The sequence below is a fragment of the Saccopteryx leptura genome, chromosome 1 (genome assembly GCF_036850995.1).
Source record: "Saccopteryx leptura isolate mSacLep1 chromosome 1, mSacLep1_pri_phased_curated, whole genome shotgun sequence".
Taxonomy (NCBI): domain Eukaryota; kingdom Metazoa; phylum Chordata; class Mammalia; order Chiroptera; family Emballonuridae; genus Saccopteryx; species Saccopteryx leptura.
In genome coordinates, this window is record NC_089503.1 from 270,780,536 (window position 1) to 270,802,261 (window position 21,726).

The 21,726-nt window shown below is 41.2% G+C and overlaps 1 long non-coding RNA gene across 1 annotated transcript; it reads left to right on the plus strand.

The window, feature by feature from the left end:
• Positions 1-6,872: 6,872 nt before the first annotated feature.
• On the plus strand, positions 6,873-11,106 carry LOC136389305 (uncharacterized). Its single transcript, XR_010748293.1, has 3 exons — positions 6,873-7,404; positions 9,030-9,180; positions 10,941-11,106. It is a non-coding gene; the product is annotated as an uncharacterized lncRNA (long non-coding RNA).
• The last annotated feature ends 10,620 nt before the right edge of the window (positions 11,107-21,726 follow it).

Consider the following 21,726-nt stretch of genomic DNA (forward strand, 5'->3'; position numbering starts at 1 on the left):
TCTACTAAAGTCAAGCATCAGGGACATCTGAAGAGTGGTGGCAGTTTACCTGAGCTCTCCAAGACAGGGTCTAAAAGCTGCAGTGTTATTTATGAAATGACTTCCAAGTTTAAGAAATAGTTAACTTTTCAGCTTAAAATAGGCTTTATGTGCACCACTTCAGAAACTGTCTTTGTACTCGAGCTGATTTCAAGTCCTATAACAGGACACTACTAATCCTTAGACTTCCCAAAACAACTCAGTATTTCAAGATTATGTTGTTTTCTTCTTCCCCACTAAACACACATGCAAGTGTCCAATGGATTTTTAGATATTTTTATCACATTAACAGATGCCTTAGTCAAAACAAAACTAAGTTTACATACCTAGTTTTATCAGGAAATAATGGTTGTTACTTGGAAGGGTTCTATCTGGAAGATATTAAAGATAACTTGCAAATTATACAAAAATAAAAGTTGACTATAACTATTTCTTGTTCTACTCATCAAACAGTCCTACTAAGAGAGTTTTAAAAATATAATAACAGTAGCATAATTGAGTAAAAGAAAAAAAATAAATCAAATCTGTAAGCATTTAAATATAAAAAGTTTAAGCAAGAAAAAGATCAGGCAGGGAAATTTAAGGAACTATAATTGAGGACAATAAAATGTACTCATTTATACAGTTTTGCTTATTTAAGGAACTAAGTCAAAATTACAAACTGTGTGTCCTGCCATTACCCTACCTGACTGACCTCCATCGTTGAACATGGAAGCAAAGGAACTGAAAAGTTCACTGAATTGACCAAAATCAAGCCAGAAATAAAAATAAGGGCCCCAATGTCTCTAAGAGACTACAGCGATTCACCTTTGAATGACAGGGATACTTCTAAGAAATGTGTCCTCAGGTGATTTTCTAATGTGAAGACCATAGGCTGCTCTTAAATAAACCTTGATGGTACTGTAATTGCATGTACTGTACTTTTATACAATGGACTGTGCAGTAGGTTCACTCACACCAGCATTGTCACCACAAACACATGAGTAATATTTTACACTAAGGTATTACCATGGTTAAGAAGTCACTAGGCCAGTGTTTCTCAAAGTGTGTGCCAGGGTGCCCTGGCAGATGCATCCTATGGTATTTCAGTGAAATATGTGCCTGTTGGGGACCAAAACACTAACAAGGTTTTTGGAGTTTAGATTTTTTGGGTAAAGAGGTGTGGGGAATTGGCTGTAAGCTGACAGTCTGCCCAACACCCCACCTCACTTGCCTGATTAGGTTGCAAAAGGCTGTTAAACTGTAGTGCTGGATTATTTACACTACCCCCCATGTTCCCCGGAAAGACTGGAGGCAAGTTTCTTCTATCCTTTGTTTGGTGTAAAGTTAAGATGATATGTATGGTGGGGGTTTTCTGCACTTGGTAAAATTCTTGGATTGCCTTAGAAACATGATCAAAGATCTCATTGATTTGCTAATGGCCCACTTTGCCCTATAAATAAAGCAAGATGTGGTTTTTGGGCACTTTGTTCTTGCCAGCAGCAACTACAGGGCCCTCCCGACACCATATTTTCTTAATTCCACACCATTCCCACTTGAGACCTGGAATTACTAGCTGCGCTGGTTTGCGGAATGTGCCCAGATATAAAAATAAATATAGTTACTCTATTATACCATTGCATTACAGAAATACTGCTCTTTTTGTTAACACATCATTATTATATTTATTATTAACACATCATTATATTATTTTTAGATAAATACACCCAAATAAAATGGATAGATTTCTCAAAAAGAAGTGTGAAGTGTGATATTGAAGAATCTGATTCTGGAAGTGAGTAAAAGTTAAGTGTAAATAAAATAGGAATTGAAGGTTGATGGGGCAGAATTGAATTTATAGCATTTTCCATCACTTAACATTGAACAATATGATTGGATTAGAACCCATTTATGGAAGCTTCAAGTGATTTTGGCTTAACATTAACCGAAGAACTGGCAGCTATATCCACTGATTGTGGATTGATGATTAAACATAGGAATTGTCTCTTGAAGCCTTTTGGAATTCTATAAAAGAAGAATACGTGGCAATATCTAAAAAAACTTTGAACATTTTACTACAATTTTCAACATCCTATCTATGTGAATTAGTATTTTCTACCCTCAACACAATTAAGAGTAAAAAGAGAGGAATTCTTCAATGTATTGACGAGAAAATGAGAGTTTGCCTTTCAAATATATGCCCAAACATTGAAGAAATCGCTAGGACACATCAGGCTCATCTTTCTCATAAACACAAGAATGATAAAACTTAACACATTCGCACGGGGACCTGCTGAATTTACTAAATCTTACTAAGAATGTATCTATATATATAAAAAGATAACTTTTTTGTCTTTTTTTAAATTATTTTTAACCCCTTTTTTACGAATTCTAAAAAGTATGACTCAAAAAATGTAACATAAAAATGTTTTTTAATGTCAGAATAAATTTAATTTTGTCATATTTATTTCGTTTAATTACCATAAAAACACGCTTGGACTTTACATTTTTTTCTTTAATATTTGACTTAATTACTATAACATATTTCTCAGAAATTTGTATATAGTGCACCTACAATTATTTTTAGGATTTTAAGTGCAACCTGACTTCAAAGAGTTTGAGAACCACTGCTCTAGGCAATAGAAATGTTTAAGCTCCATTATGATCTTATGGAACCACTGTTGTATATGTGGCTGACCAAAGCCTTCTTAAGCTTCACGGGATTAGGATGCTTTGCAGTCACTACCTCAATGCGTGGTCACCTTAGAGTTTTCTGAAACCTTAACTAGTGGGTGTTGATGACTCTTGGTAGATACTGAGGAAAGAATATCAAGCCAAAGGCAGCAACCACTTAAGCATGAATATAGATACATACACACACCCCAACACATATATGCACACTTGTCACTTACTAACCTGTCAACTATGCAGAGACTAGACAATAAAGGAATTATATACCTTTCACTGCTTCTACTACCCCACCCACCCTAGAAATTCTGCTATGTCTACTCCCACTGTGTGGTTCCTGATCATGGATCAAACTGATGTACCCAGAAATATAGTGTCTGGTGCGGCAACAACCAGGGTAGTATATCTCAGTATAAAGAAAACGGAGAAAGGGAAAAGGGACAAGTAATAGTGCACCTGAAATTGTGGAGCACATTCCAAAACTGCCAACTTCCCTTTTAAAAGAAAAAATAAAATCTATAGCCCCCAAAAATTCATTTATTTTAAAGAAATTCAATATCTTTATTCAATAAGATTTAAAGCAGTTTTCCTTAAGTCAGAATAAGAGTGCTTCCGCAATAGATCTTAAGATGAATAATTAAGTTAGAAAAACCAAAGCAGGCCCCTTTTACAGTGGGAGAATACTTCAGTTTGCAACAATTCAGGATTCAGAAACAGTAGGTAAATACTGGTTAAAGAATAACTAGAGAAAAGGGGGAAATGCAAATCTTTGTAACTGAGGCGTTCTAATTTCTCAGACTGAGAAATCAAATTTATAAGCTGCCTCACAGACCCTAACAAAATCCTTTCATGTTTCCAGTGGAAGGGCCTCTAAGAAGGGCGGGCTAAATTCTAATATAGTGAAACTGTGATTTTTTCAGCTAGAAAATGTGTTACCCTATTGCAAAAACTCCCAAAGTTAAATAATAACAACGTATGTCCTCTCAAATTTATTTACACCTTAAATGTTAAAAATCAGGCAAAATTTATTCCCAGATAAATATTAATTATCTTGAAATGCTGTATAAACTCAACTCTCATTAACTACCCTCCTAAATTGAATTTTTAAAAAAAAATCCTGCCTCCTAAGTGTCTGATTGCCTGACCTATGTTGGCACAGTGGGTAGAACATCAACCTGGAACGCTGAGGTTGCCAGTTCAAAACCCAGGGTTTGCCTGGTCAAGGCACATACGGGAGTTGATGTTTCCTGCTCCTCCCTCCATTCATTCTCCCTCTCTCTCTCTCTCTCTCTCTCTCTCTCTCTCTCTCTCTCTCCCTTCCCTCTAAAAATGAATAAATAAAATTCTTTTTAAAAAAGTGTCTGATAAAGAGCTAAAATACAAATCAGAAACTTCAAGCCTAATTTTTAGCTCTTTCATTAAGTTTTTAACATTAAGTAGAACTGTTTCGGCTAGATACAATGCCAGTGTCTCCAATCCATCTCCAGATACACTTTGGCTATACACACCCCTTTTGAGGAAATTGAAGGGCCACAAAAATATATGCATACGATTTTCCTAACAACTTTCTAAAAAATTGGACTCTTTCATTTCCATCTCTGTCATTCAATTTTATAACAGGCACAGCATAAACTCTCCTCGGTCTCCAAAGACAAGCTGACACAAAAAAAGAATAAATGACATGAACAAGGTCACACGGTTAATTAGCAGAACTACAATAAGATCTTAAACTCATAGAAGAGCATGGAAATTCAACTAGAAGCATGAACTCAGCCTTTGATACAGAAAGTGTATAAATAACAACCCTACAGCAATATAATGAAAAACTATAACTACCACTCTGCTTTGATTTCATAGCCCTAAAACCAACTTGCAAAATAAATCTCTACTAATTGTATTCCAAGCGAGTCAAGTCAGCAATGCTACTCTGCCTAGAGAGCATTTCATGTGGCACAGACACAAGCTTCTGCTGGCTTCATAACTCCTAAAATCCAAGGTTGATAAGGTTCCACCGATTAAAGAAAAATAATATTCAATCAAAACACCACGCTTCACCAACAGCACCGTTTCTCAAGGTCCTTCCTCACTTTAGAATCACCTGCTCAAAGGTCTTGTCCTGTTAACTACAACAAGACTCAGTTTGTTAATAGAAACACAATACTGCACAAGCAGTCTAAGGAAACTCAGTTTTCAAAACACCAGCAAGAAACACTGAATACAAATAAGAAATATTTATACAAACATATATGCTAATGCAAGGGCATGCTTATTTTTCACTCCAGGCTCAAAGAAGATGATGTTTGGTTGCTGGCTGCAACCAAAGCAACCATCACTCAAGAAGGAATCTGGGGACAGGGTTACAGTTTCAGCTTTGACATTAATGTCTTCCGTTTCTTGGGCAGGTCTCTTCATTTCTCTTCCCCTCAGTTTCTATATCTCTCAATAGAGTAGGGCAGACTCCAAAACTGCTGTGTAGTAGCTTCCTGATTTCCCATTGAAACCCCTCCATGCATATAGTTAACCAGACACTATAAAAACATGACCTTTCGTTTGTCTAGGTTTTACACTTTATTCCTAATCCATTTTTATTATTTTGTCCACAACTGTAGCTATTGCTCATGGTTACAACAGTTAACATTTATCTAAGTGCTTATTAATTGACAGGTACCATGCTAAGCACTTCACATATATTAACACCCTTCTTCCTCACAACAGCCCTCTGAGACAGAAATCATTATAGTTCCCATGTTTTTTAAACGTGAGAAAACTGAGATACAGAGCGATTATGTGACTTCCCTAAACTCATAAGGTTCACCGGAAAAGCTAGGATTTGACCTCAAGCATTCTGCCCCTGGAGCACCCAAGTAGAGAGTCTTCGGAGGGTAACTGTGAAATGCAGCAGAGTTCATCAGCGAAATATTGTTGGGGGGTGGCAAAAACTGAACTTACACTATGGATTCTCTCAGAAACAAATAGTAGCTCAAGGCTTACAAAACGAGCATGAGCACTGGCCACGCCACCCACGCTTCAGTGTCACAAGTAAATTAACATTGATCTTAAAGTGATTAAATTAAATTTACCTTCTTTCTTTCACCCATGGGGCGAGGGGTGCACAAACAACAGAAACTGTGTAAGTTCTAGGGACTTGAAAGTCACCTGTAGAACAGGCACTACTCCATTATAATATGACTGGAAGTCACTGTCTAGGGGCCCTGCATGTTAAGTCACGCACCCTAAAATCTAACAGCAGAAAACAGTGACCAGCCAGGAGTAGAAACACCAGTTCTGCAGCCTGAATTCTCCAAGACTCAGCAGTCTACATGCTGAGACCACGAGAAACAAAAAAAATATATACACACATCAAAATAGTATATTGCAGTGTGCATTTAAACTGGGAACTGGTATTCTCAAGCAAGACAGAATATACCAGTAATCAAGGAAGTCCTATTTAACCATCCTGCAGTTATATATACAGGGTAGGGGCAAAAGTAGGTTTACAGTTGTGAGTACGCAAAACAGAATTTATTTTTGCATATTATTTATTGATTATTGTATTATTTTCTATAGGAACTGCAAACCTACTTCTATCCCTCCCTCTGTGTGTGTGTGTGTGTGTGTGTGTGTGTGTGTGTGTACTATATTATATGCCATTCATAAAGCAACTCGAAAATCAGGAGCACTACACTTAGTTGAGTTCCAGGAGAGGTTCAGCATTTCAGTGCGCCAAGGCCTGGGAAGTGGAGAAAGCAAGTCTGAGTTCTAGCACCCAGGAGGCCCACATGACCTCTGAGGGTCCCAGCGCCCCGGAGGGCCCTGGGCTGCCTTCGACAGGGGGCGAGTCGTGCTGTGGCAAGGCCAAAAGGAAATTACTTAAGCGAAGAAGGCACGGGCTGCTGCTGCCACAGGGGAAAGCCACACTTTGGCTCACCACTTCGCTTGAGTTCCACGTCCAAGGCCACGGACTTTTATCGCCAGCTCTTACAAACCCGGCCTGAGACGGGTTGAGAGCAGTAGCAAGAAAAGATGGGGAGAGGAGGTGTGTTGTTTTACCTTTAACGGAAAACAAACATTGTAATCAAAACAACCCGTGGAGAAGCCAGCGAAGACTTCTTCGCCAGGCCTGTCTCTGGGCTTCTGAATCACTTCCTCCTTTTCGGGGATGTGTCTCTGAGTTGGAGATCGTGAAGTTGCTGAGATGATCATGCCTCTCGGGGCAGCTTCCTGCGCGCCAGCGAGCCGAGCGTACCGCGCTGTCCGCGGGCGCAGACCCTGCCCAGCGGCCGGGCCTTGCTCGGCGGCAGCGGGAGGACGCAGCGGCGCGCGAAGGGACTGGATGAGCTCCGAGGAGACACCAGCGCTGCCCAGCCCGCCCTCAGCTTGAAGCCGTTGACCGAGCCCTCCGCGTAGAGGGACACAATGTCCCCTATGTAGAGGAAGCTGGACATTTTCTCAGACATACTGCTTCATGCTCCAAAGTAGACGTCCTTCCTCTTCTCGGCGCCCTCGCCGCCCTCTCCAAGGAACCGCCGCGGCCGGAGCGCCGAGAGCGGCTGCAGAGGGTACGGTCGGAGCACCGAGCGTCGGCTCAGCCCTGCCCCGCGCCGGGGGAGCCGGTCAGGAGCGAAGCAGCAGCCGCGGACACCCGCGACCTGCGCAGCCCGAGCACCCGGAGAGCCGCAGCGGCGGCCTCCCTGCCAAGTTTCCTGTTTCTTTCAGAAGTTTTCTCTCCAACACCTTTGCTCCTCCTCCTCCTCCCTCCTCCGAGCCCCCTCCCTTCCCTGCGCCCCGCCGCGACAGTCACCGCCACCGGGAAAGAGCTGGAGTTTGCAGAGCCTCTCGAGCCCTCGGGGGAATTTTTGGACCAGGTGGTGGTGCCCATTGGGCGTAGGGGAGGAGAGGAACCCGGGGAGACGGAGTAAGAGGCCAATCAGGCAGCGACAGCCGGGGGCGGAGCTGGACCGGGGCGGAGCGACTCCGGGAGGCCCGGCCACCCTGGAAGCCGCTGCGGTAGCCGCTTCGCCCGCGCGCGGTTAGCACGCGGGGAGGTGCTGGAGGGTCGGCGGGGGCCCCGAGACCGGGAGGTCGCGCCGTATAGTCGTCCAGGAGAGGCTAGACCTGGGATGCGGCAGTCCCCGCCTGGGAAAATGCAGGATGGCGGGGCCCAGAAGCTTTGCCGGAGCTTGGAGGGGGGCAGTGAGGCTGAGAATTGGCGAAAGGGGAGGGCGTTAGGGACCTGAGCGGTGGAGTGAGCCAGCGGTTCGGCTGGAGATGAAAAGGAGGAGCCGCAGTGGGAAGGTTAGATGAGTGGGGGTGGGTAATTTGCTGACGAAGGGAGAGGAAGGTGTTGAAGTCAAGGAAAAAATAGAAATAAAAAATAAATAAATACATAATAAAGAAAGAAAATAAAAGGGAGAGGAGAGAGAAGGTAAGGAAGGGAGAGAAGGAGGGAGAGAGGGTCTCTTTTTGGAGTATATCGTTTTGTTTTTTGTCTCCAGTGTGTGGTGTTAGTGAAACTTTACCTGTCAGCAAATGTCCAGGTAGAGGCGATCCTCCGTGGAGGGAAACGTCACTTTGCCGAGCCAGCAATTTTTTGTAGTCAATGACTGGTGGTGAGCCTTCTCTTAAGCCTTCTATAAACTCCAAGCCCAAGTTTAACCTTCCACCTCCTGGAGCCCACTGTTACATATCGATGACAGCCTTCATTTGTTTACTTTTTTATTATTATTATTCATTCCGTGAGTGGAGGGGAAGCAGATTGCTGCATGCAACCGGAAGAGATCCACCCCGGCAAGTCCACTAGGGGAGATGCACTGCCCATTTGGGACATTGCTCTGTTGCTCAGCAACCAAGCTCTTCTTAGCACCTGACCTATAGGCCATGGAGCCATCCTCAGCACCCTGGGCCAACTCGCTCTAATTGAGGGGAAGAGAGAGAAGTAAGAGAGGGATGGGTGAAGAAGCAGATAGGCCCTGACTGGGAATGGAAGGGGACATCGACACCCCAGGTGGATAGTCTACCACTAAGCCAACTGACCAGGGCCTGTTTTTTTACTTTTCAAGCTGCTGACTCTTGAGAAAGACAAATACTGTATGATTTCTCTTATATGTGGAATCTTGAAAAACAAAATAAATGAACAAACAAAACTGAAACAGACTCATAGATACAAAAAACTGGACTGAGGGGCTGGGTTTGGGAGGTGAAGGAAATAGATGAAGGGATTAAGTACAAATGAGTAAAGATAGTCATGCGTATGTAAAGTACAGCATAAGGAATATAGTCGATAATATTTTTTAAATTATTTTAAATCTATTAATTTTAGCAAGAGAGGAAGAGAGAGAGACAGGAACATCGAGCTGTTCCTGTATGTGCCCTGACCGGTGATGGGACCTGCAACCTCTGCACTTTGGGATGGTGCTCTAACCAACTAAGTTATCCAGCCAGGGCAATATTTTAACAACTATAATTAGGTACCAGGTGAGTACTGGAAATATCAGGGAGAACACTTAACCATTATGCTGTATGCCTGAAACTAATACAAAATAATACTAATTGAAAAAAAAAAATTTTAAGCTGCTGACTCAATGTTCCAGCATTCATAAATGAAACTGGTGGCTAGACACATTTCCACATCTTCTCTGTTGCTTTTGTAGCACCCATCTTAAAATGTCATTTCAGAAGCCTTTTGCCCTACCTTTCTGGAAGACCCAGAGAGGGCAAACTCTTTGAGCAGCAGCTTGGACATTCCCTACCCAAAGAACTGTGACCTAGGTAATCCCCACAGAGCAAGATTTGCATAAAAGCGAAGGAACTCTGGATGTACAGAGGGTTGTGTGCCAAATTGTACAACTGGCCAAAATTTTAATTTACAGATCAAGAGTGTCTGACAGTTCAAAAATTGTTTTGATTGAGATTTATAATCACATAATGGCGTATGAAAGAAGACTAAGCTTAATATTCAAACATTTGTGTTCAGAAAGCCTCGAGAATAGAGTGTCAGACCCAGAATCCAGGAAATGCCAGTGCAAAGCCTGTACATGTTGAGATAAGCTAGACTAGTCATTGTCCTACAATGTAGCTGACAGATGTGTCTTTACTTCTGTGTTCTCCTTTGGAAAAGGTTAATTAGCAACTTAGATATGCCTGTTACATGATAGAAGCCCTCTTCAGTCTACACACATGGTGTTACTGTTGGGAGCCTCTAAGATAGTCTCCAGCTTTGTATTATCCCTCTTGGGAGTCTAGCAGTACTCATTTAGGAATTCAATAAACATTTGGTAGTAAATAAAATAATAAATAACTGATGAAGAATTTTTGAATTCTTAAATATTCTTATTACTTCTAATGGTGACAGTAGTAATGGTTATGAGCATCAGTTCAACCAAATGGCATTCAAAGAGACTCCTATGCAAAAGTCCTAGTGATCATTGCTCTAAAGAATGTATTAGGGAGCCTGACCAGGTGGTGACGCAGTGGATAGAGCATCAGACTGGGATGCGGAGACCCAGGTTCGAGACCCTGAGGTCGCCAGCTTAAGTGCGGGCTCATCTGTTTTGAGCAAAGCTTACCAGCTTAGACCCAAGGTCGCTGGCTCGAGCAAGGGGTTACTTGGTCTGCTGAAGGCCCACGGTCAAGGCACATATGAGAAAGCAATCAATGAACAACTGAGGTGTCACAACGAAAAACTGATAATTGATGCTTCTCATCTCTCTCCATTACTGTCTGTCTGTCCCTATCTATCCCTCTCTCTGACTCTTTCCCTCTGTCCCTGTTAAAAAAAAAAAAAAAGAATTTATAGGGAGAAGTAATAAAAAGACCAGAGTATAATATTTGAAATATTTACTCCAAAAGGATTGACTATGTTAAAAATAAGTTTCCATCAGAAGTATTTTCAGGGTAATTTGTACTCTGTGTTCACGTGGATGTGACCAGATCAATACTAGAAGTGAAAGGTATGTAATCTGTTGTCTATCAACAGTCATTCATAAATAGCTATCTTCATGCCCTTGCCTTATAACAAATAGAATTTTTAGTATATAACTGGTTTAATAAGCAGTCTGCTTCAGAACATACAAGTAAAATACAGGTTTTGGCTCAGGCCAGTTGGCTCAGTGGATAGAATATCGGCCCCGTGTATGGATGTCCTGGGTCAGTTCTGCTCAGGACACACAGGAGAAGCAACTATCTACTTCTCCTCCTCTCCATCTCCCCCTTCTCTCTCTTTTCCTCTCCCACAGCCAGTGACTCAATTGGTTCCAGCATGGCCCCGGCACTGAGGATGGCTCCGTTAGTCCGAGCATGTTGGCCTCAGGCACTAAAGATAGCTCGGTACTTGAGCATCAGCCCCAGATGATGTTGCCAAGTAGATTCCAGTTGGGGCGCATGCAGGAGTCTGTCTCACTATCTCCCCTCCTCTCACCTAAAAAAAAAAAAGAAGATAAAAATAAATAAAATAATAAAATCTACATGTTCTATTTCTTAATGACATTGCAAGGACGGCCCTGCATTTTGTTTTCAGTTGTTAAACGCGCACACACACATCCCAGTTTAGTTCAGTTTAAAATGCTGGTCTCATCTCTTCCAGACCTCCTCAGATCAATGGGACAGCCATAAGGAAGGAGTATGGTCTGTTCTTTTACCCATGCATCTTCACATTTGAGGCCCTTGAGTATTCGGATAGGGAAGTCAGATCAGGATGAAATGGGAAAATGTGTCATTCTAAACTGGGTGTGTAATTTCAGTCTACTGCAACGCAAGTTGCAGAGGCCTTCTGTTGGGCACATAGGTGAGATTTGGATAGATCTGAAGGACCTCTGCAATGCACAGTTCTTTGAAGTGAAAGAACTGACCTGAGCCTTATTTCATGCATATTCCCTTAGCTCTGCCACTAACAGAATACCTCACAGCCAGACTGCCCTTTGGGCTGGAGTTCCAGCAAGTCTGCCCTCCTGTTGACCATGGGAGATTCAGACAGGGTCTGCTTCATAGTCATGCTACCTGTGCAGGTGGAAAGGGTCATGTGCTTAGAAGGGCCTCATGTTTAGTTTGATATTTTGCTGGTGCCATCTTGAACTTCTTGATCACTTTTGAACTAAAGGCCTGCATCTTCATTTTGCACTGGGCCCTGCAGATTCTGTGATCTAACCAACATGGGTATATAAGCTGCTCCACTGATCCCTTCCTTCCTCCAACCTTTCTCTTCTCAATTCCCTTTTTCCTATTCAGACAGATCAACAAGTCTGACATACCAGCTACAAACCAAGCTGCCTTCATTTAAGGAATTCAAGGTCAGGTGCCTCCTCTCATGAGCACCACCACTCTTTATAAGTTTCCTTCCAAATTTTTCTCCATGGAGACGGGAAGAGCCCTACCACCCCTTACTACCTCACTAGGCCAAAAATGGAAAACTCTGCCAGTTCACATAATCAATTTATGTCCACGATTGAGACTTCTGTGGGTTTGTTCTCTAATGCAGATACACTAATCATTTGTACTTCCTGCTGTGAAATTTTGGGCTAAAAGATGCTGTGTACTTGAAGCCTCCTGGTACAAGCTGGAAGGGGAGTGGTGGATGGTACCCAGGAGTATGTAGAAGGGGGAATTTCACATCCACCCTCAAACACTGTTGTCAGGTAGATTCTCTGGTTGCTTCCCGATACCCAGCCATCTTTCCCCATCTAACATAACAGCCCAAGTGAGGTTAACCCACCCCCAACTCCAAGCATGGGCCCTGACTAGTCTAAACCAGTGCTTCTCAAACTTAATAAGAACCATCTGGAGAACTTGTTAAAACACAGCTCCCCAGGCCCCATCCCACAAGATTCTGATTTAACAGGCCTGGAGTGGGGCTCACTAGCGTCTGAAGGGGGTGATTTTGTGTTGGCATGGTTGGGGAGGTGAGATTGGAATAAACGTTGGCTACTGGCTATGCCTTCTGAGATAAATGAGTTGGTTTTCTGTTTGTTTGTTTATTTGTTTGTTTTAAAATAATCTAAAATTACCAAAAAAATATATAACTCTGACCCAAATTCAGCAACTTTTTTAAGTTGGTTTTTTTTGTTTGTTTGTTTTTTTGTTTTGTATTTTTCCAAAGCTGGAAACGGGGAGAGACAGCCAGACAGACTCCCGCATGCGCTCTACCGGGACCCACCCAGCACGCCCACCAGGGGCGACGCTGCCCCGCTGCGACCAGAGCCACTCCAGCGCCTGGGGCAGAGGCCAAGGAGCCATCCCCAGCGCCCGGGCCATCCCCGCTCCAATGGAGCCCAGGCTGCGGGAGGGGAAGAGAGAGACAGAGAGGAAGGGGGGGGGGGTGGAGAAGCAAATGGGCGCCTCTCCTATGTGCCCTGGCCAGGAATCGAACCCGGGTCCCCCGCATGCCAGGCCGACGCTCCACCGCTGAGCCAACCGGCCAGGGCCTCAGCAACTTTTATAATTGGCCACATCAGTTTTATAATTGTTTTTCTCTATACATATACACGTGACTTATTTTCAGAATTATCCGTGTAGGTTGCATACCTCATGCTCATTACCTCCTAATACTTCCTGGATTCTTAAGAACAACGATAGATATTCTCTTCTGTATCCACAATACAGCTATCAAGTTCAGAAAGTATAACATTGATCTAAAACTTTAATCTGCTGTACACATTTCAATGTATCATTGTCCAAACAGTGTTTCTTATAACATTCTCCAATCCCATCCAGGACACATATATAATATTTATTTGTCATATCTCTTCTGTCTCCTTTGATCTGTGCCAATTCCTCAGCCATCCTTTGTCTTTAATGACATTGACATTTTCTTAAAAACGCAGGCCATTTATACATAGGATATTCTTCAATTTGGGTTTCTCTTGCATTTCTTCATAATTAAATGAGGTTAAGCATTCCCAGCCAGAATACCACACAAGTGAGAATGTGTTCTTCCCCAGGTACCTCGACCTCAAGCACAGGATGCCCATCAGCCCCCTTGGTGATGATAGTTTTGGTCACTGTTCAGGTGTTGTCTGGTAGACAAGCATTTAGGAATAACCCAAACTAGCTCTCTTTTCAAGGTGTAATTCACAGGAAACAATCTCTTAGCCTGGGAAAACTCCAGAAACACACACCAATATGGAAGCAGCAGCAAATCTGATCTTCCTGCCAAAAATGCTACCCAGCCCATCTCCTCACCTTTAACCTCTCTGTTTCCAAATTTGCAGTCTGACCGCAGTCTGCTCTGTTTCCCTACCTGCAGGGGACAAACACTGAGCTCCCCAAGTGGCAACTTGAAAGTTCTTCTCACTCAACAAGATAAGAAATTCAGTCACCACCTTTCACCCCATCCCCCCCCCTACACAAAAGGTGCTCTCCCGTTCAGGGGGGGAAAGGGGGGTAGGTAGGGCGGGCTTCAGAACACAGTAGCAGCCCGCTCCAAAGCACTCATCATCCCAAATCCTCCCTTATCCCCAGCAGCCCAATTGTTTTATATCCTTGGTCTGAAAGAAGAATTTTTAAGAATTATAGCCCTGATTTTGAAATGTTTCCTTTCAAAATTTGCATCTTGGTCTTATTTATTGCCTCCCTTGAAACTCCCAATTTAACAGCCTATAAAAATATTCTTCCAACTCCCTTAACAGGTGGTGGTGCAGTGGATAGAGCATCAGCCTGGGACACTGACGACCTAGATTTGAAAGACTAATGTCGCAGGCTTGAGTGCAGGTTCATCTGGCTTAAGCGCAGGGTCGCTGACTTGTGCATGGGATCATAGACATGACCCCGTGGTTGCTGGCTTGAGCCCAAAGGTCGCTGGCTTGAAGCCCAAGGTCACTGCCTTAAGAAAGGGATAACTCGCTCTGCTGCAACCCCCTGATTAAGGCACATATGAGAAAGTAATCAATGAGCAAGTAAGGTGCCACAACTATGAGTTGATGCTTCTCATCTCTCTAGGTTGGAAGAATATATATATATATTTGATAAAGTCACAGGCTCTCAGAGATTCTTATATTTCCTGCCATTGAATTGCTCATGGCCCAGTCTTGATAACAGAGAAGACTGGGAATTTTAAACAAAAATCTATGAATATTTCAAATCTTGCCTACTTTAATTTGCAACAATTCTTTCCCAAGTACAAGTTTATATTTCCAGTTAAATCTCAGGATAGCATTTAGCAATCCTAAAAAGAATCCCAAAATTGTATACCAGAATATTTAAGAGTGCAAGCATCACATAGAACTGGTTTAAGTTACTAACACACAGATTTACTCTCTGCTGCAACACTTACATGTAAAATGAGGACAATAATAGTGTCTACCTCCTATGGTCCTTATGAGCTTAAATTAAAATATATTTAAAGGGCTTGGCATGGCAACTAGCACAAAGTAAGTGCTAAATAAATGTTAGCCACTTCTTTGATTTTCATTATCTGAAAGAAAATCAATATTGAGGGTCATGAGAAAACCAAGTATGAAAGATGCTGTAACCTGTTTAAGAAGACACACTAGTGATGCGGCCAGCACCAGACCTATCTCGAGACTCTGCTTCAAAAGCTTGTTCATTTACACATCAGTCCCTTCAGTAAAGAGTAGTCAATGTTTGATAATTTTGAAATTTTCATCTCTGTCATATTTAAACTTTTTAAATGTCTGAAGGAGAACAAAATCTAGTCTTTAACAAGAGAATGTCAGACATATTGAGGAAAACACATTTTGAGACAAAAAGAAAAGTGGCTCAATTTCCAACCTGGTGCTACAAAACCACACAGAATGTCAAAGAAGGACTAACTCTTCCTTCCACAGGCTGACAGCTTTCATCTCTGCACAGAAGGGAACAGATAAAACCCACAGAGAACACTGCCCTCTAACAACAGAGAATGCTGTCGTGCTTGTGGTCCCTGGATGACAATGGGGATGTGATGCTGAACTTTGACTGTCTCTTGCCTCTTACTGATTTCCAGTGACCATAAGTAGGGCAGATTGGACAGTTCAGTTCCTAAAATTCAAATTAAAAGAGCTTTCTCAAAGTATAGTCCAGCTTCCAAGATCCCCAGGATTCTGGACTGCTCTTAAAGGTTTACTTCAGGAATTTTTGCCCATCTTAATGAATGGAACGAGGCTGTTAAGACAAAATTTGCCAATTGGTAAATGCCAATGGGAAAGATACGAGAACAAGTCTTCTCTTTTTTTAAGTAAATTTATTGGGGTAACATTGGTTAATAAATATATCAGTTGCCTGCCCAGGCGGTGGCGCAGAGGATAGAGCGTCAGACTGGGACGCGGAAGACCCAGGTTCGAGACCCCAAGGTCAGCAGTTTGAGCATAGGCTCATCTGGTTTGAGCAAGACTCACCAGCTTGAGCTCAAGGTCACTGGCTCGAGCAAGGGGTCACTCAGTCTGCTGTAGCCCCCCCAGTCAAGGCACATATAAGAAAGCAATCAATGAACAACTAAGGAGCAGCAACAAAGAACTGATGCTTCTCATCTCTCTCTTTTCCTGTCTGTCTGTCCCTGTCTGTCCCTATCTGTCCTTCTGTCTGACTCTGTCACAATAAATAAATAAATTAATTAATTAATTAATAAATCAGTTACAAGTGTTCAATTCCAGGATACTTCATCTGTATGTTGCATGTGTGCCCACCACCCACACTCAGATCCTCTTTTGTCACCATATATTTAACCCCCTTCACCTTTCACTACCTCCTCCCTCTTCCCTCTGGTAACCACTATACTGTTGTCTGTGTCTGTGAGGTTTTTTTATGTTTGTGTTTCTTGCTTGTTCATTTGTTGCTTTCATTTTTAGATCCCAAATGTGAATGACATCATACTGTTCTTGAGTTTTTCTGTCTGACATATTTTCTTGATAAAGGACAGAGATGAATGCAGATGAAGGAAACTAACATACATTAATAGCTTTCACGTTTGAGTCTTGCTGAGCACTCTTCATATATTATCTAGTAACCCCCATGAGATAATTGCTATTATTAGCCCCATTTTACAGCTAAAGAAACTGGGACTTAGAGAAGTTAAGGGACTTACCCAAGGTCACCAAATTAGTAAGACATATGGGGAGAAAGAAACTAGCACTGTAACTCAGAAAAGAGCAAGACCAGGGAGGATGCATCCGAGGAGGACTTCCTACAGTCTTTTATCTCACCCTCAACTCCTTCTCCAAGTTTGCCTGGATTGTCTCTCTTTTGTGTACCTGCTATGAATTGCAGCACTGTGGGCTTACTTGTGTATATACGTCAGAGGTATGTATCCTGATTACCCAACCAAAACATGAGTTTGTTCAAGAGTTTGTCCTGTACTTTTCTTGCATCTTCCCTCACACCCACACCTAGTGATGAAGTCATTCAGGACTCAATACTCCTGAATCCAAATGTGACTTGTACTGGAAGTCTCAAAGCAAAACACTTGGAGGGTGCAGGGGACAGTGGCTGAACCAGCTACTTTTACAGGGAGGCATATGGCCATAGTCATCAGGCCTGATTATTTGTAAGAACTTAATATATGATAAAGGAAGCATCAAAAAGCAATAGGAAAGTATAAGATTATTCAAGAAATTATGTTGGCCTGTGCTGGCTAGGTAACCATGTTGATTGGAACATTGTCTCGATGTCCCAAGATTGCTGGTCAGGGCACATAGTCAACCAATGAATTTATGGATAAGTGGAACAACAAATCAATGTTTCTCTCTCTCTTACCCTTCCTCTCTCTCTAAAAATAAATAAGTAAAAAGAAATTATGTTGAGATTATTATTTACTTATATGGAGAATACCAGGTTACCACAGTTTTAGGATACCATATGATATCTTTTTAAAAAATTAGGTGACTATATTATTATTCAATATTAAAAATGTAAATTAATATTTAACACTTTGTGAATAAGGGATTTCTTAGCTTACAAGTTCATATGCATTATTATAAAAATAGCAAAATATCAAGTAAGTTTAAACAGTTTAAAATTTTTATGTCAAACTTCTAATAAATAGAATTAAAAAGAAACAAAAAAGGGAAAGCTATTTGCAACAAATATTATAAACAAGAGTTTTATTATAGGCAAGAAATTAAAGTAGTGTAATAGTGGATATCATTTCTCATGTGTCAGATTAGCAAAGAGATTTTTTAGGATAACCAATCATCCTAATGAAACAACCAATCTCATATCTTGTAAAACTATTTCAAATGGAAATTTGGAACTATGGAATATAGCTTGAGGAAATAATTCTATATATAAAAATTGCTTTATTTACAATGGTGATTATTATAATATAATAATAAACATTGAAAACAAAATAAATATAGAACAATAACAAATTACTGATGTATACTGTAGTAGCTGGCATGTCATATAGCCTATTGTTCTTATTAAGAATATATAATAATACAACAAACAAGTGCTGGCGAGGATATGGAGAAAAGGGAATCTTCGTGCACTGTGGGTGGGGATGCAAAGTGGAGCAGCCACTGTGGAAGACAGTGTGGTGTTTCCTCAAAAAATTAAAAATGGAACTGTCTTTTGACCCAGCAATCCCACTTCTGGGCATATATCCAAAGGAATCCAAAACACTGATTTGATAGAATATGTGCACCTTCATAGCTTTTTGCAGCGTTATTTAGAATAGCCAAGATATGGAAGTTACCCAACCCATCAATAGATGAGTGGATAAAAAATAAAAAGCTGTGGTACATACATACAATTGACTTACCATCTGTGGGCAGCGCTGAGGAACCTAGAGGATACTATGCTAAGTGAGTTAAGTCAGTCAGAAAAAGACCAATACCATATGATCTCACTTACATATGAAATCTAAAGAAGAAAATGGCCTGACCTGTGGTGGCGCAGTGGATAAAGCATCAACCTGAAATGCTGAGGTCACTGGTTCAAAACCCTGGGCTTGTCCAGTCAAGGCACATACAGGAAGCAACTACTATGAGTTGATGACCCCTGCTTCTTCCCCCACTTTCTCTCTCTCTTTCTCTCTCCATCCCCAAATCAATAAATAAAATCTAAAATAAATAAATAAAAATAAAGAACAAAATAAATAAAACAAAATTGTAACAGACTGAGAGCTATAGAGAACAGACTGGTGGTTGGCAGAGGGAAGGGAGCTTTGAGGGACTGAATAAAAAAGGTGAAGAAATTAAGAAGTGCAGATTGGTAGTTACAGAATAGTCACGGGGATGTAAAGAACAACCTAGGGAACACAGCCGATTATTGTAATAACTATGGAACAGGTAGGTACTGGAAGTACCAGGTGGACCACTTTGTAAGGTATAAGATTGTCTGACCACTATGCTGCACACCTGAAACTAATGCAAAATACTATTGAATATAAACTGTAATTGAAAAATAAACATTTTTAAAGAATATGTAATATATAAAATGCTTTCTATCATGACTTAAAAACAAGATAAAAGTTCTACTGAACATAATCACTAAAATGTAAGAAGTAACATACTAGAAATAAAAACTTGCATGATAAACCCACAGATAACCTCTTCTACATTCCTAATCTTTTAAAGAGTATATATTATTTTAAAAATGAAAACAGCAAAAAAATGACATTTTCTTTTAAGTGGAAAAATTCCAAAAGAAGAAATTGGGAGAAAGACTTTTTACACAAACTAAGCTGACCCAGTAGTGCGGAGGCAGAGCAGTGGGAAATGAAACCATCAGTCAGCCGTGCAGAGCACATGCTAGGAAGCTGGGTTCTTTTTTTTTTTTTTTTTTTTTCAGAGACACAGAGAGAGTCAGAGAGAGGGATAGACAGGGACAGACAGACAGGAATGGAGAGAGATGAGAAGCATCAATCATTAGTTTTTTGTTGCGACCCCTAAGGCTTAGTTGTTCATTGATTGCTTTCTCATATGTGCCTTGACCGTGGGCCTTCAGCAGACCGAGTGACCCCTTGTTTGAGCCAGTGACCTTGGGTTCAAACTGGTGAGCTTTGCTCAAATCAGATGAGCCCGTGCTCAAGCTGGCGATCTCGGAGTCTCGAACCTGAGTCCTCCGCATCCCAGTCCGACGCTCTATCCACTGCACCACTGCCTGGTCAGGTGGAAGCTGGGTTCTGATTTTATTTTAATTGATCCTTTTCTATAAATGCATCTTTTAAAGAAAATGTTGATCATGCTCTTTGTAGTGAAATCATAAGCAGAGCACATGCAGCTTCATGGCATTTTCGTCAGTTTTTGCTGGGGTGGTGTTGCCTGGTATCTTTCGGAACATCTCAGCAGGAAAAGGTGCGAAGTGAAATTTCAAGAAGCCTGTAGAATTCGAATTCACCCTTCTGGCAGAAACCTATTTAAGACTGGAATGTAGTTCTCCATGACAACCTCAACAGTGTTTGAAGCTGGCTTGTTGCTAGGTACCATATTCCAGGAAAGTGTTGCAACTAAACTTCTTACCATATTTGCCTTAGCTATGGACCTGAAGCTAAGAAAGGCTTTGGCCATGTTCACCGTTAAAATCTCTGCTTATCAAACTGGAGCAGGCATGATAGCGAATAAACCTTGCAATAAATGACACAGAAATACTGATAGAGAGATAAAACGCTACACACTTTTCAATCTGAGCTTCTTACAGATATTCAAATATATGGACCTCAACTCAGTTCCCCCAAATTCTTTCTAATCAGATTGTGTCTACTTTCCAGAACCCTTCAAGACTATTGTATAAATCTTTAGTGTTTTTCCTATTGAGGTAGGATGACACTAGAGAAAACTCAGTTTTCCTTCAAATGTTGCACTCACCACAGCTGCCTCACACAGACTTTTGTTTCCCTGATAGGGTGGACACCTGCCTCACACATCACTTCCTACCCATGCTTGTGTGTAATGCAGATAACACAACGCCAGGTTTTGAATACATGCTCACTTCCATGTAGGCTGTTTAAGAGTCTATATTTGCATTGTAAAATTTCTAAAAGATAAGTGTAGGTGGGACCAGAGGGTAGACAGGGGGTAGTCATAGCGAGTTTAAGAAAACTTGTTAGCTGTACCTGTTCTGTTTGCTTCTGATACTGGTTTACTCACAGGTCACAATTCCTCCATTCCCACATCCTTTGAAACATTCTTCTCTAGAGTCATTCCATAATTTTCCATGTCTCTGATACTAACATTTTTTAATATATGCCATCTCCTTTAACACACATGCATACATACACCCATGATAATGTATATCATACTGGTTTTTCAGCAGTTATATTACAAATCTATATTAGCTTTAGTTTGCATTCTTAGTGTTAATCATCCAGTTTGTAGTCATTAGTATTTTCTTCCAACTTAGTATTTATCTAACTTGGTTTTTCCCTCAGAGATATTCTTCCTGTCAGTCCTACTCTGTGAAGCCAGGGACATGAAAAGGAGAGAGAGCTCATTCTCTCTACTCCCGCCCCCGCTGTGACAGCCCCCCAATCCGAGGGGCATCATCCACCAGGCCTCATTCATGTCTATTTCTGATACAGCTTTTGTTCTTTCCCAAGACCCCTGTTAAAGTTTATGTTGCATTAAATGCTTTCATGTTGTTCCACTTCTAAATATCCACCCATTTCTTCCACCAAACTGATGGAAGCATCAGCCTCATTTCCTCCCTGTGTTCTTCTCATCCATGACTAGGTCAGCTTCTACCCAAAAAAGACATAGGATCTGGACACAGAAAACTAACTGTGTTGTCATCCACCTTACAATGTTCTTATAAAACAAGTAGATGTAAATGCTGTGAATGGTTTACAGTGTATTCAAAGTTAATGGGACACACTGGCAGTCACTTAACTCATTCAGCAAATACTCATTGAGCAGCTCCTATATGCCAAGAACTAGAATAAGTGGTAGATAATACAGAGTGATACGAAATCATTTCTGCCCTCAAGAAATTTGACCTACACATCCTTTAGAGAATGCCAGTATATTTCTGTAAGTCATGTAAAATTGAGTAGGTATTAAGGAATAAGAAAAAAACTTGATTTAAAATATTTTTAGAATTATATAGCCTGGTTTGCATCATGCTTAAAGATTGATTTGTAAAATTAGAATTAAGGTG